Source organism: Emys orbicularis, chromosome 1, assembly GCF_028017835.1.
Source record: "Emys orbicularis isolate rEmyOrb1 chromosome 1, rEmyOrb1.hap1, whole genome shotgun sequence".
Lineage (NCBI taxonomy): Eukaryota > Metazoa > Chordata > Testudines > Emydidae > Emys > Emys orbicularis.
This window is the reverse complement of record NC_088683.1, coordinates 102,236,922-102,252,649: the sequence shown is the minus strand read 5'-3', so window position 1 is coordinate 102,252,649 and position 15,728 is coordinate 102,236,922.

Genomic DNA, 15,728 nt, shown 5'->3' with positions numbered 1-15,728 from the left:
TGATGTGATGGTGATAAGGAAGACTATCTTCTGAGACAAGTAAGACTAAGAACAAATTGCCAAAGACTCAGAAAGAGGTTCCATAAGAGCCATTAACACAGTGCTGAGGTCCCAAAGTGGTACCAATACTTTAACAGGTGGAAAAAGTTGGGTAATCCCTTTGAGAACCCTCACCACCACAGGGTTGGAGAACAACTAACTGAACCTGAATAGGAGGGCAAATGGCTCAAATTGCTGTTGGTGAACGCTCAGGGAAAGGCCTGAAGAGTTTAGATGCAAATACTCTAAGGTGTCCTGAATGCTTGCCACTGCAGATTGAATCTACTGACTAGCCCAAACTGAAAAATGTTTCCACTTAGTCAAGTCAACCTAGTGAATTGCTTCCTACTGTTAAGCAATACCTCTTGAACTGCTACAGAATGGCCCTCTCTTCATAATTTAACCATCCAGAAGCCATGCTGGCTGTTCGGGAGATCTAGAAGAGGAGGCAGAAGCTGTACAGGTTGTACTGGGAGGCTGCAGAAAGTGGAAAACCAGCCTAGTCTTAACCAAGCTGGGGCAATAAGAACTACTGTGGTACGATCCCATTTCAGTTTGTGAATGACCTGCAGGATCACAGAGGTTGGGGAATGCATACTGTAATGGGGTCAGCCAAACTCTTTAGTGCCGTCTTATGGCCTGAGGTGACTCTGTAGTGCCCTGCTACCAATTTCTCCCCTCTTCAGGGCCCCTTAATAACTCACAGCCCATAGGTAATTAAAACATTTCCTCCTGTAGTTCCATTTGAGTCTTTACATGCTGCCCTCCAGGCCCCACCACCAATTCATTCACCCTCTCCCTTTAGGTAGGGAGCCCCCAGCCCTTTTCCCACAGCTGGGTTCCAATTTAAAGTGTCTCAGGCTTTAGCTGGCTGGAGCTCAGCCATCAGGTTTCCAGGCCCCCCATCCCTTCCCCCAGTCAGGTTCTCTTAGCAGAAGCTGGGCCCAGTACTCCAGACATTATCTGGCTCAAGCTCAGCCTCCCTAGTCCTCTGGTTCTGGCTTCCAGGCCCAAACCCTCCTCTCAGTCAGGGGCTCTCTAGCAGGAGCGTCCTGCTCACTGCAGGTCCTCTCTGTTACAGCTCCCTTGGTCTCAGGGTCTCCCCTGCAGGAGCCTTTAACACCCTTTGCAGTCTCTCTATCATTTCCTGAGCTCCCCCCACTTTGTTTCAGTCTCCTCCTGCTCTTTATAGGGCAGTCACCCTGATCTTTCCAAGGTGTGGCTAATTCTGCAATCAGAATGGACTAGCCCTAGCCCTCCAGACCTTAAGAGGTGAGCCATCCTGTTACACGAACACTGAGTCAACAGAAAGGCATCACTTAGTGAGCCAGGACTGTGACCCACTTGAGAGCAAAAGCGATGGCACTTGACTGATGGAGTACCCCAGGTTCAAAAGTAAGTCCTCAGTACACTGTTTCTGAGGGACAACTCGTGATCACAAGAGAATTTCCTGCTGAGAAAAGTAACCAAGTAGTTCTGGGAACCAGGTAAGTAAGCAGCTTATGTTCATGCAGAAGTCCCAGAGGCTCATCACCTCCTTGCAGAGCTGTGTGGACCAAGCTCCTCCCAGTCTGTTCAGATAGTACATGGCAGTTGTATTGCTGGTCATGATTTGGACTGATAAGCCCCTGATGAGAGGGAGAAAAGCACCATGTGCTTTGTGAATTGCCTGGAGCCTGAGGACATTGATATGAAGATCAGCTTCCTACTCTGTCCATAATGCTTGGGTTCACGAGCCCTCTAGATTGGCATCCCACCCAATGGAAGAGACATCAGCTACAACTGGCTTATTTGGGAGAGGACAAGAGAACGGAACACCTGCACATACATGAAGACAAATTAATGGGAGCCAAAGTAGCCTCCTGAGGCAACACTGGTTCTTCCAATAAACGCTAGTCCTGTGGGAGAGGTTGGTCGGGAGGGGTAACATATGCTCGCACCTCTAATGTATGAGGCTCTGGAGGCTGTCTCAAAGCAGGATCTGGAGACCTTCTCCTCGAGTGAGGAGGAAAATGTGATGGAGAGAATCTGGGCACCTCCCAGGGATTCCACAGGGGCCTATGAGGGAGAGTATAGAGCACAGGTGGCCCGTAAGCATCAGGCAATGACAATCTGTCTCTGCTAGAGGATTCCCATCCAGACCTGGAAGGACCTTCAGAATAGTCAGTATTCAAAGGCGGTGCCCAACCTGATGGGGCTACTGGACGTTGGAATTTGTCTGAAGCCCAGTATGAGGAACGCAATGTTGGTGCTGACAACGGTATGGTGGTCAATATTGCAAAGGCTTCTTGGCACATAGACGGTCTCACATATACGTCTGGTAACACAGATGGAGCAGAGGAATAAACTGAAGTCAGGCCCCTCTACGATGATGGTCCTAGTATCGGAGCCATAGGTGCTGAAGTTGAGGGAGCAACAGATTCCAGATTCTAAGGGTGTCCCAGCACTAATGTGGAGTGTGACTCTACAGCAGACAGTGCTAAGGTAGAGTCTTTGGTTTGTCTTGGGACCACCATCAGTATCAACTAATGGCAATCTCTGCCCCAGTGCTGAAGTAAAGAGGCCGAGGACAGCAGCCATCTAGTAGGGTCTTGCATGAATGGTGAATTGAGGGAAGACAGCAAAGCAGTTCTTTCACTGACTGATATACCTGCGTGTGGTAGGTACCGAGATAGATGGTGGCTTGATGTCCATCGGTGCCGGACTTTATGGCTGTTGTATGGATGATTCTGGAGTCAATGGTATGACACTGGGATCCTCTTGCCTCATTACAAGGGAGACCTGAGATGACAGCCCAGTTCTACCCTGGATACCTGGTGAGCCACTATGCCGTTCAGAGCCTCTCTTAGAGAAGGACAAACCTCACATAGCCCAAATGGCTTCAGTCAGTTTTATGGGTCCTTTTGCGTTGAACTCCAGAGCAAGAAGATCGAACTCTCCTTCTCCTTGGAGAGGAATCAGAGTCCAAAGGCCTGTCCGAAGCTTCCCTGGGGTTAGTGGTTGGACAAATAGGATGATCAAGCATTGGTCCCCGGTGTTGAGGCAGGCCTTATGGCCTGTTCCATGAGGTGCTGCTTGAGGCGCAGCTTTCTAGAAATCTGTGTACTTTTAGAAGGTGCAGGGCCGGCTTTAGGCCGATTCAGGCGATTCCCCTGAATCGGGCCCCGCGCCTTTGCTGCCGCCGGTACGCCATACCGAGGCGGCCGGCTTCCCCAGGGGGCAATTTAAAGGGCCTGGGGCTCCCAGCAAGGGCTGGAGCCCCAGGCCCTTTAAATTACCACCAGGGCCCTGCTGCTGGAGCCCTGGGGTAGGGCTGCGGGGCTCTGGGGGCTATTTAAAAAGTCTGGGGCTCCCCTTGCTTCTACCGCCCCGGCCCTTTAAATAGCCGCTGGAGCCCCACCGCCGCTTCCCAAGGGCTCCCTCGGCTATTTAAAGGGCCGGGGCGGTAGAAGCAGGGGAGCCCCAGACTTTTTAAATAGCCCCCAGAGCCCTGGGGTAGTGGGGGGACTCCAGGGGCTATTTAAAGGGCCGGGGCTCCAGCTGCCTCTGCCGCCTCGGTCCTTTAAATAGCCGTGGGAGCCCCGCCGCTTCCCCAGGACTCCCTCGGCTATTTAAAGGGCCGGGGCAGTAGAATCAGGGGAGCCCCGGGCCCTTTAAATAGCCCCCAGAGCCCTGGGGTAGCGGGGGGCTCCGGGGGCTATTTAAAGGGCCGGGGCTCCAGCTGCCTCTGCCGCCCCAGTCCTTTAAATAGCCGCGGCAGCCCCGCTGCTTCCTCCGGGCTCTGGCAGCTATTTAAAGGACCGGGGCGGTAGAAGCAGGGGAGCCCCTGCCCTGCCCGCAGCCAGCCCCTGCTGCACCCCCTGCCCGCACCAGCCCCACACCCCCTGCCCTGCCCACAGCCAGCCCCGCCCCCTGCCCGCACCAGCCCGTCTCCAGCCAGCCCCGCACCCCCTGCCCTGCCCGCAGCCAGCCCCTGCTCTGCCCACAGCCAGCCCGTCTGCAGCCAGCCCCGCACCCCCTGCCCGCACCAGCCCGTCTCCAGCCAGCCCCGCACCCCGCCCTGCCTGCAGCCAGCCCCACACCCCCTGCCTGCAGCCAGCCCCGCACCCCCTGCCTGGAGCCAGCCCGTCTCCAGCCAGCCCCGCACCCCTTGCTCTGCCTCCAGCCAGACCCTGCCCTGCCCCTGCCCTGCCTCCAGCCAGCAATGCACATAATATATAATTATATAGTTATGGAAAGTAAATAATACATGGAAGAAATGAAAGGGGTTTTTTAATGTGTTTTTTTTTTTTAAGTCATCCCTGCCGGGGCCCCACCAAAAATGTTCGAATTGCACCCCGCACTTCCTAAAGCCGGCCCTGGGTGCAGCAGATGCAACCCCACTCAATGTGCCTCTCGCCAAGAGGCAATAAACAGAGTTTGTGGGGGTCAGTATTAAGTATAGATAGTGCTCATGATGGGCAGTGCTTGAAACCCAGAGAGAACTCCATGCCCTTGATGCCTAGCCACTGGGTAGCTAACGAACAATAAAATAATAAAGAAAAACTGATAAAATGAAAGAAAAACATAACTACAGGATACTAACTGCTAACTATTTACAGACAGCGGAAGCTGACTATGACTAAGAAAAAACGACGAGGAGAATCGTACGGCGAATTCCAACTCAGGCCATGGGCAGTAAGAACTGCGGGGGTGTTTGTGTGTCAGGGTGCTGATGTTCTTATATAGCCTCAGGATAGGCTGCATGTCAGGTGCACTGCCCCGATGGGAACTGCTGCAAAAGGCTTTCTGGCTTGGGTGAGCACACACCTGAGTGGAATACATATCTGCAGTCACTCAAGGAAGAACAAGTGATACCTGTCAGTGCTGAAAGGACTGTGATCAGAGCTGCTGTGCTGTGGCTGCTCTTGCTCTGGGAGGTTTGAGGAGGCCAGGAGCTCCCCCTGGAGGAGGCCACAGCCTGATGGAAGAGGACCCATAAAGGAGGTAGATGAAGCTGCTGGAACAACAGCTTATGATGTGGTGGAAACCAAAGAAGGGGGCTGACGTGCCAATTTCTTTCACACAAGTTTCTGCTTCCTCTCCTGATGCTAGGCTGATGCTTTGTAAGTTACATCAGTGGGCTAAGGCTATGAAGGCCAGATCCCTGGTTGGTTCTTGGCAATGGCAGTACATGGAGTCTTGGAGTGAAGTCAAGGGCCTTTATAAGCTGCCCTACAGAGTTTTAGCCACATAACCATACAGGGTGGGAGTTCTGAGCCTCATGCCCTGGGAGTGGCTGCTTCCTGAGTCTGGTGGGGACAGGCAGGCAGGCCCTGCACTTAACCCCTGCTCCCTGACTGATTCAGGGGCTGGTGGCCATGATATCCCATCTTGACCATTGAGTTCCCTCTTTTATGGCCTAATACCTAACGTCAAGGATCCAGTACACTGATCAAGTTACTTGCTGGCTGTATGAGGCGGGACCAAATTAATCCTATCCTGCAATACCTTCACTGGCTTTCTGTCTGCATTATTCCTGGATTCAATTCAAAAACTGTTACTCTGTTTTTTACCTTCCTTACATCACATCAACAGCGGCCCCATGCACTTGCTCTGCTCCAGCAATGCTTTCTGCTTTGCCATTTGACTCTCCATATTTACAAAGTTGTTCTTTCACTAGCCCTCCCTTGTCTATCTGGAACCCTCTACTTCCTCACTCCGTACTACTTCCTCTGTTCTAATTTCACTTTTAAACCTTCCTTCTCTTAAGACTACTATTGACTCATAATCTTTCAGGAGTTTGTTTTCACCCATTGTGCATGTATTAAGGATACTATATAGTATGCCAATAAAATCTATTGCAATGTAACTGTTGGAAGCCTCTGGCTTACCATAGTCCAGTCCTTTTTGTGTAATCCTCACTTTGAGCCCAGGGTTAGCATCAAGCTGCGTGAGAAAGCTTAAGAGGAAAAAGCACCAAAACTTCAGCATCTTCTTTTACAACGACCTGTTAACAGTATTTTTGATTAAACAATGCAGATTCATGCACAAACCATCACAACTTACTAATGCCCTGAGCAGCAGTCCTACTTTCCCAGATAATAAAGTAAGGTTCCTCAGTTCCTAATTCCTGAGATCATCCTTAGCAACTTTTCAAAAGATGGCTACTGTCCAGTCCCCTGGTAATAATGATAATACTTCTCAAGACTTATGTAGCACTTTCTATCATCAAGGCACTATACAAACAATAGTGGTATAGCAGCTGTTTTAATAAAGCATGTCATATTTTTGCTAGTTCCGCTGTTATAATTTTTAGATCCTTCAGAGTTTTCCAAAGAATGCCATCTGGTCTTGGTGACTTATGATAATTTACTCTTCCAGAAAATATGAATGACATATTCATCATGTCAAAAACATCATTCAGAAGAGAGAGGCCTTAGAGCAAACAAAATTCCTAGCTAAAGGAATTCAATATACTTATATCTGTGCTGGAAATAAAAGTAATAATCAGGCCGCATCCTCAAATGCTGCAACTATGCATAGCTCCAGGATTTCAACCAATATGTAAAAAAATCTCTTACTGAAGTCTGTTTTCCCTTAGTGCGGGGAAAAACAAGGCAGTCTTCACATTAAAACAATTTCAGAAGCATAGTCATATAGGAACATCAAAGACTAATACCTTTTCAATAATTGTAATCAATAATATTTTAATTTCAAATCAGTGAAAAATGGTAATTTAAGCTTCCTACAAAATACTTGAGATAAGTCTTGCCACCCTACCCACTGACCCAACCCTATCCTCCACATGTGTGGAAAGCGTAAAAATGCAGCAGTAACATCATGTTTCCACTGAATATGATGGGCTAGGCAACGGAGAATTTGCAGGGTGACTTTGTAACCCCACTGTGTCATATCATAGAACTCTATGATAGCTATGCACAGCTCACTATCATGAGTAATGACTGAAGCTAATTCCATTTTTTGGGCTTGAGTGGTTGGTCTTAAATTGGGAAAGAGGTACATTGTATGAACCTTTTAGTGCATATAGGCCAGTGGTTCTCAACCTGCAGCCCATGGGCTACTTGCGGCCCAATCAGCACATGTGTGGCCTATGTGACATCCTCAGCGCCATACAAGTAGTATATATATTGTGTGGATGTGGCCCACATAACACACAGAGAGCTGCATATGCGGCCCACAATGGTAAATAGGTTGAGAACCACTGGTTTAGGCTAATGTCAGGAAAATCTTGCTGAAAGTGAGATCCAATAGGCGTGCAGTAGCCTTCCACATCTCTGGGAACTTTTAAAATGTTACTGGACAAAACACTAGAAAGTTTACAATAGGGAACAATCTTACAAGGTAATGGATTGGATGAACTAATCCAAAGTTTTCAAACTATGGTCTGTGGAACACAGATGGTCCATGGACAGCTGATTGGTCATATGATGGCAACTGTTTCCAGCTGCTATGCTGCATTATAAGACAGCTAAAAATATACATTAAATACTTTCTTAACATTACTTTCCCATGTTCTTATGTAAGCAGTGACTGTAGCTGTCACAGTGATATTGCACAGTTGTGAACAGGAGGGGAGGTGGTCAACGCAACAAATACTTTATGTTAAAATATGATCCACATTATGAAAGTGTTTCAGAATCCCTGATATAATAGGTCTTTTCATCTCTAATATTTATGATCCTCTGGGTTTCTGGAATCCTTCCACTGACAATTTTTAAGCAGTCCAAAATATAAAGTTATTAGGTAATACAATTTTAAAATGTGCAGAATAGGCTGGTTAGAGTAGGAATCTTCAATCTACTCCAAATAATACATTGGCCCTTTTTGTAGCACTTACAGTAGAACCTCAGAGTTAAGAACACCAGCGTTAAGAACTGACCGGTCAACCGCACACCCCATTTGGAACCGGAAGTATACAATCAGCCAGCAGAGACAAAAAAAAACAACAAAAAAACACAAATACTGTGCAGTACTGTGTTAAATGTAAACTACTAAAAAATAAAGGGAACATTAAAAAAAAAAGATTTGACAAGGTAAGGAAACTGTTTCTGTGCTTGTTTAATTTAAATTAAGATGGCTAAAAGCAGCATTTTTCTTCTGCATAGTAAAGTTTCAAAGCTGTATTAAGTCAATGTTCAGTTGTAAATTGTTGAAAAAACAACCATACCTTTTGTTCAGAATTATGAACATTTTAGAGTTACGAACAAGCTCCATTCCCGAGGTGTTCATAACTCTCAGGTTCTACTGTACAACTGTCTTTAGTTTAATTAGCATGGGTGAATTAAAAAGAATATTATTCCATGTAATGACAAAGGGCCAGATTTTCAAAAATATTTAGGCACCTAAAGATATAGCCAGACACTTTGCTGAATTTTCAAAAGCACTTGAGCAGGTTAGGCGCCCGATTTCAATGGGAGCTAGGGGATTATTCGGCTTAGGCACTTTTGAAAATCCCAGTAGACATTTATTTATATCAGGGGTTGGCAATCTTTCAGCAGTGGTGTGCCGAGTCTTCATTTATTCACTGTAATGTAAGGTTTTGCGTGCCAGTAATACATTTTAACGTTTTTTAGAAGGTCTCTTTCTATAAGTCTATAATATATAACTAAACTATTGTTGTATGTAAAGTAAATAAGGTTTTTTAAAATGTTTAAGAAGCTTCATTTAAAATTAAATTAAAATGCAGAGCCCCGCGGACCGGTGGCCAGGACCCAGGCAGTGTGAGTGCCACTGAAAATCAGCTCGCGTGCCATAGGTTGCCTACCCCTGATTTATAGCTTTAGGTGCCTAAAAGCCTTTGAAAATCTGGCCCCAAAAGACCCTTAACTACAGAAGGGAAAAAGACAGCATTCTTTCTTTCTCTTTTAAAAAGCACTGATTCATAAAGCTTAGGGTGCTTTTATAATCATTTTAAATACACCAACCCAGTGATGAAAATCCCACACACAAGGATATTTTCACCGCATCAAGCTCTCCCCACAGAATCATTCTACAAATTACAAATCACAACCCAAACCGAGCCAAAACATTCCTCAACTTAGCCCTTCCCCAAAAACCAAACAGACCAGCCTTGCAGCATGCCCTAGAAATCAGCAAATTCAGAATATGGCAGGTCAAATGGAGTAGTGAATTCCAGAGTTGAAGAATCCACAAAAGAATTCTCTGCCAGCACTATCTTGTCTTTGAAAGCAGGGGACTGTTTGTTTGAAGACCTCCGCTGATTGCAGTTGCTGTGGTATCAAAAGTAGATATTGATCTCTCCCAGGAGAAAGTCCCAAACCATTCAGGACTTTATTGGCAAAGCTGACACCTTAAATTCCACTTGGAAACTAATCAGAAGGCAGCACAGATTATGAGTGCAGGTGAGCAGCATAGTGATGTGCACAGTACAGGAACCAAAATAGACCAGGATATAGTATGTGTAAAGTGATGTCCACTTGAAGCACCACTTAGCGTGAAGTCACATTCTGCATTAATTTACATTTCCAAGTGATTTTAAGATGTAGCACACATTTCATTAGTCTAATCTCGCAATGACAAAGGCCTGGATAACTCCAACAAGATCTGTATCTGAAAGAAAAGATTACACCCTTATTGATAAAAGGGGACAGAAACCAGCAATTTTAGTCACTGATACTGTCTGCACATCCAAATATTGCTTATGATCTAACATGAACCCCAAATTGTGAACCTAAGTAACAAGCAGTGGTTGCACTTCCTCAGTCCAGGGGCTGATATCTCCACCATTTCTTCCAGTTGTTTTCCCCAACCAACAATCCTTACCTAGAGTAATCATATAATATGCAAGGTAAATGTTGACCTCAGAAAGTGGCACACAAAATTGCTCTGATATTTGTCTCCAGTAACGGAATAGGACTAAAACAACTACCTCATTTAAATGAAACATTCCTTTATTTTTTTCTCTCTTCTTTTTACCTTAAGTGTAAGAAGAGAAAGAAAAACTCATTTGTTTCTATCTATGTACATTTATAAGTCTCATCCTAATGAGTTACTGTATTTACAAGTGTGCAGATAAAACAGTCTGGGCTCTCCTGTTTGATGTTTTATGGCTTCTTTGTGACTGATATCCCTAAAAGTTTAGATAACTTTCAGTAAAGGTTACCACTTAAACCAACCTGTGTGCTAACAAAGACAGACCAAAGGCTCCAAAACAGCTTCTGATACAGCAAGTCGTGTACTGATATGAGAGTCACATAAAGCCAAATCAGATCTTAAAATGACCACAATTCCAACATTCTATAAAGCTACTTCTACAAAAAAATTCTACCACCTTGTTCTCAAAATTCTTCACCTGCAGTCCATGCTGGGACAGGAGGCTTCGCACTGAAGAGTTTTCTCTTCTTCTCCATAGTGCTGATCCTCAGTTCAAACAAGAAATCCCAACTGTACACAAAGAAAAGCACAACTGACCCAAATATGTAAATAAACAAAGCATTTACTTGGCCTGTGCTCCAGCAGAGCACTTTAGCTTCCCACTACCCCAATACCTGCCTTTAGCGCACACAACCCAGCTGTTTTATTCAGTTCTTCTTTTACTCCAATCTTTCCAACTGTGGCACACAGAGGAGCATGTTCAGTGAACAGGGAAACAATAAAAACAGATCAGAAAGGATTCAATAGCTAGAAGATTTAATGCTTCATGTACACTTGAAATTCAACCTGGAAAAATGCCAACTAATATATTTGGGGGAAATTAATCTAAAACCTAGCTAGACAATGGGAGAGGGACACTACCAGGAATGCTCAGAGACCTATGGGGAATAGTCAACAGCAAAATAGATATGAGCTTGCTATATGTGTAAAAAGGCTTGTATCCCCATCCATACCACTAGTGGAAATACCCATGGGAGAGGGCCTGAGGAGAAGAAAACTCCATGAGGCTCTCCTGGTGGAGTTTCCTCCATTCCACAAGGGAAGCAACGCTACCCCCAACCCATCTCCAGGATAAGTAGTTGTTTTGCTCCTTGAATCTAGCAGATTGAGTGAGATTTGCAGAAAGCAATTACCTTCTGTGGACTCTATCTGCATGGAGTACTTGTGCCTTTGCACTAGCTCTGGGGCCCCTGGTGCTCCTTAGCAGGGCTCCCAAAGGAGCCACATTACCAGGGCTTTCCCTGCCTGCTGCAGCTCTGGGGACACCCTTAATAGGGGCTTTTGATGCTGAGAAGCAAGCTCCAGAAAAACTATTATGCAGCACAGAGCTGTAAAATAGATAATACAGCCATGATGCCTAAAGAAATCAGACAGCTAATGATGACTAGGTTGAGCAGCAGTTGTGGACAGCTGATTTTATTTATTTATTTATTTAAAAACTACCACCACTCACATGATTTGAAACCTTCAAGTTGAGCACACAGTAAGCCTATGTACCAGCCTTAACTTATGACTGTTAACCTTCTCTTCTCTCCTCCAGTCCTCCCATTATTTATCACACTCATTGGTTGCAACTTGTCTTAAATTAGATTGAAATCTCTTTGGAGCAGGAGCCATGCCTTCCTGTGTGTTGTGCCTCTAGCGCAGTCAGGTCCTGACTCTCACTGAGGCCTCTGGGCATCACTGCAATACAAATAATAAACTGTTATAATAAATGTTACCAATTCTGCATAGTCTCCAACCCTTTCCCTGTGTAGATCCTGACCATATGCAAAGATCTGCATAGGTTCCTAGGGATAGTTTTACAGAGGAGATTGTTCTCTGCGTGTCAGGGACGATCTTCATGTGGAAATCTCTCTGTATCTAGGGATCAGCCTGTGACTATCTGGGCCAATATAGTTTGGGCTGCTTACACACAGGCATCAAGTCCAAAAACAGGAAGGTAAAAATCCCTTTTTAAATGTCTCTAATGAGACCACTCTTAGAATACTACTGTGAATTCAGTTCTGAGTAGCAGAAAGAAAAAACACTCTTAGAGTCTTCCCTCATAAGCCTGACCTGCAAATCCTTGCTTTTCTGTGTAAGAGAGCTAGGGGCTAAATCATGGCCTTGGAGTGTCTGCAGTGCAGACCCCAGATGGAGGATTGTAGCTTGGGTGACTCCTGAAGGGGAATGCCCCTCACAGGCGTTTGCCCAACTCTTGACCATCTCCAGAAGTGGAGTCCATGACTGCACAGCCTCAGGCACAGGAGGAACCTAATACAGATGGCTATATATTCTTAACAGAAACATAAACAAGAAATGTAGATTTTTATTTTAAATTAAAACTCAGTTTCAGGATATTGCAAAATCGAGCCTAATTGTGAGAACTACTGATTTTATGCATGCCCACAATTTTCAACTGTTCCTTGGTTTGTACGAAAATCTTATGAGATGCCCACTGACCCTGCCCAGAAATGACATTTCAGTTGCTTTTATTTTTAAAATTCTTCGTTAGTGACCACAAATTTAAGAGAGCACACCCTCTACAAGGATGTCTATAGCAAGTTTCAAATTTTAACTCTGTTCAAAAAAGTAGTAATTAGAACAATGAGTCTATGAGCCACGGTGCCTTTAGTGACTCCCAATCAAGGAACACCTTCTTTTGTCATTTCAATCCTGCTCATGATAGAGGTTCTCTAGATATGAACCCGTCTCAGAGAATAACCCCTTGTGTCACTGGAGCTTAGCATCATGTTAAAGAGCTTGAAATCCCATTTACATCCATTTCTTTTGGCTGGGGAGAGTGGAGATTTTGAAGGTTCTTAAACTGGTTAATTCTTGGTTTGGCTCGATGCCTGCCTTTCCTCCCTGAGTAAACTTTATATTTGCTCAGGAGGGTCTAATGCTTACCGATGTGTACTTTTAGTCAAATGCCAGCCTCTTTACAAAAATGTGGAAGGGAAAGAGGAAGTAGTATACTTATGACTCCTTTCCTTTTTGATAGTTTATCCTTTATCTAAAGGTACCAAGGGAGGTGCTGATAGTTGTGAAATCCCATCCTCATTTTAAGATTTATGAGGGAGCGTGGTCTAAAATGAAGGCCTTATCTACATGAGAAAATTGCACCTATTTAACTTCAATTGGTTTTCAAACAGATTTAGTTAAACTGGTGCAAACCCCTCTGTGAACCCTCTTATTTAGATTTAAGAGTGGCTCATTTTGGTTTACCTTCAGTTGATTTTTAGTCAACAAGCTAAACGGAAATAAATCTGGTTTAAGTCAAAATAAGAGTGTCAACACAGCTTTTTGGACAAGTTTAACTGCATCTGTTGAAAATCACCACTTAAGCTAAACTGGTACTACTGTCTTACGTACACAAGGCTTAAATTCCGCTTTACTTACAAAGGCTCATGAAGCAGGAGCCTGAAATGCTATAAACACAATTCAGAGGATGTGCCTAAGGGATTGGTGGTTATGAGTCATTTTAATTTTAGTGTGGATAAAGTTTTGAAGCTGCACAAAGCATTTTAACTATTCCATTGTGATCAATCGTTTCTTTGTATGGAGTTTTTCCTGCTAAGTTAATACCTAATGTTGTGTGGAGTGTATGCTTGCACCTTGTATTGTGCTGCTCACCTCACCTGGTTTATGGTGAGATTAATTAACACACCTGCAGAAGTTTACACTCATGTTTGACATATCTGGCTCTCTGATTATGACCAGGCTGGCCTACCATTCTTCCAACACTGCAGAAATAGTGCCACATTACTTTCTATCAGTACCCTGGATTGTGAGGAGAGATGCTCAAAATATTGCTCAAAATGTCATGATACTATCATCCATGGCATAAAGGAGACCATAATAAGTACCAGGTCTGTCACTGACCAAAAAGGGATATTCAACCACCAAAACAAAACTTTCCTTTTTCTTTCCTCTTTATTTCAGTCTCCTTTTCCTGCAGAGAAATTCGGTAAAATGGGACACAGTACAGGACTTTTGTGCCTCAGTCTTAGGCACGTATCATTTTTTTCACCCCTCTGCAGTCCCTGTTTACAGCTGGCTGAGAGAACCAGAAGTGCTGAAACAGCAAAGATAAGACTGTTCCCATGAGCTTTGCAGACCAAAGAGATGTAACGTTTGAATAAGCTGTACTTTGAGGTGAATATACAAAATGAATCTTCTGAGGTTTACCCACCATTGCTGTACTTTTTATACCTTTGTAAAGTATCCCAAGCTTGCTTCACCTTAACCCCGTCTCTTTTGCTTGCTGCAAGACCAATAAGGGCTGTGTTTCTTTATAAACAGAAAGTCAGCCTGGCCATTCTCCTAGGGAAAACATGCTGCTCCAGCTGTCAACAGTCCCAGGTTGCAGATAACTTCCTGCAAGAGAATTTTTTTGGAGAAAAAGAGAGAAAGGTTATTACTGGTAACTGTTGTTTAAGAGTTGATTCTGTGCATTCATATTTAAGGGATTGGTACCCCTCATGATAAGCTCACCGAACCACTATTAGTGGGTGCCTAGCAAGCAGTACCATCCAAGATGGAAGGTGGGCTGAGAAGTTGTGAGATGAACAGAGGCTGAAGCACCAAATTCCCAAACCTTAGCATTTGAACCAGAGATTAAGTCTAAAGGGTAGTGCTTAGTGAAGGTGGGAATTAAACTTCAAGTCTCTGCTCTGCAAGTGTCACCAATGGGTACCAGCCTAAAGATAGGCCACAGAAGCATCCATAGCACTAGTGGTGTAGGCCTCAATTCTTGTTGGTAGGGGATCCTAGACACAGAATAGCACAATCAAATGCATAAAACAATCGATTTGGCTAATCTGTGAGTGGAAATCCCTGCCTTTTACATTTCTCCCCATACACCACAAACAACCTACTGGACTTTTGGGAGGGCTTATATCTCTCTAGATAAAAACAAATACATTCTTCATATCTAAGATGTGGAGACAGGTCTCCCCCAGGTATGAGTGCAAGGTTGGGAAGAAGACCAGGGGGGAGATAGATGGGTTAATATGAAAGTCCATCACACTTTAGGAATACATTTTGGGTTGGCATGTAAGACCACTTGGCTCTTAGGGTAACACCACCATCAGAGCTTGCAACTCACTGATGCTCCTGGCAGCAATGATAACTATAAAGAAAGTTGTGTGAGACAGGTAATCCAAACAGCAATCCACAGGAAGCTCAATGGATGGCTCCATAAGCTTTGTTAGCAGCAAGTTCAAGTCCCGAGCAGGAATATGCTTATAAGGGGAAAAGCATGGGTAAAGTCTTTAAAGATGCATGAAACTGTAGAGTGGGGAAAAAACACAAGGCAGGTAAAAGATATGCAGATGGATGAATTTTCAGGGATGTTATGGACAGGCCAGCTTCTTTGCAATATAATAATAAAAATCAACGGGAATAGGCAAGAATTCTGGAGCAATCCCTTCAGCCACTATCCAAGCTGAGAATCTCTTCCATTTGATGGTACTTCAGAGTTTACAATTGATCTGACACTGCTAATATTCAGTCCAGTCTTTTCCCCAAGGAAGTCAACTGGTGTTTTGCTGTGGCAAGCCATGATACTCTGGAGGAAGATTTCATGAGATACTATCAGACGCATTGCTGAATATGAGTCAAGACATGTTCTACCCACTACTTCCGTTTCATCCACTAATTTTATAATTAGATTTTTTTTTAATTAGTCAATTTTGCATAGCAATTTTGCTGTTCTTTATCAGCTAATGCTGCTTATGGCTGGATTGTAACCACTGGATTGTACCTGGCCTGGAGAGAAGTTGCCAAGTGCCTTCCTGCCAATTCTT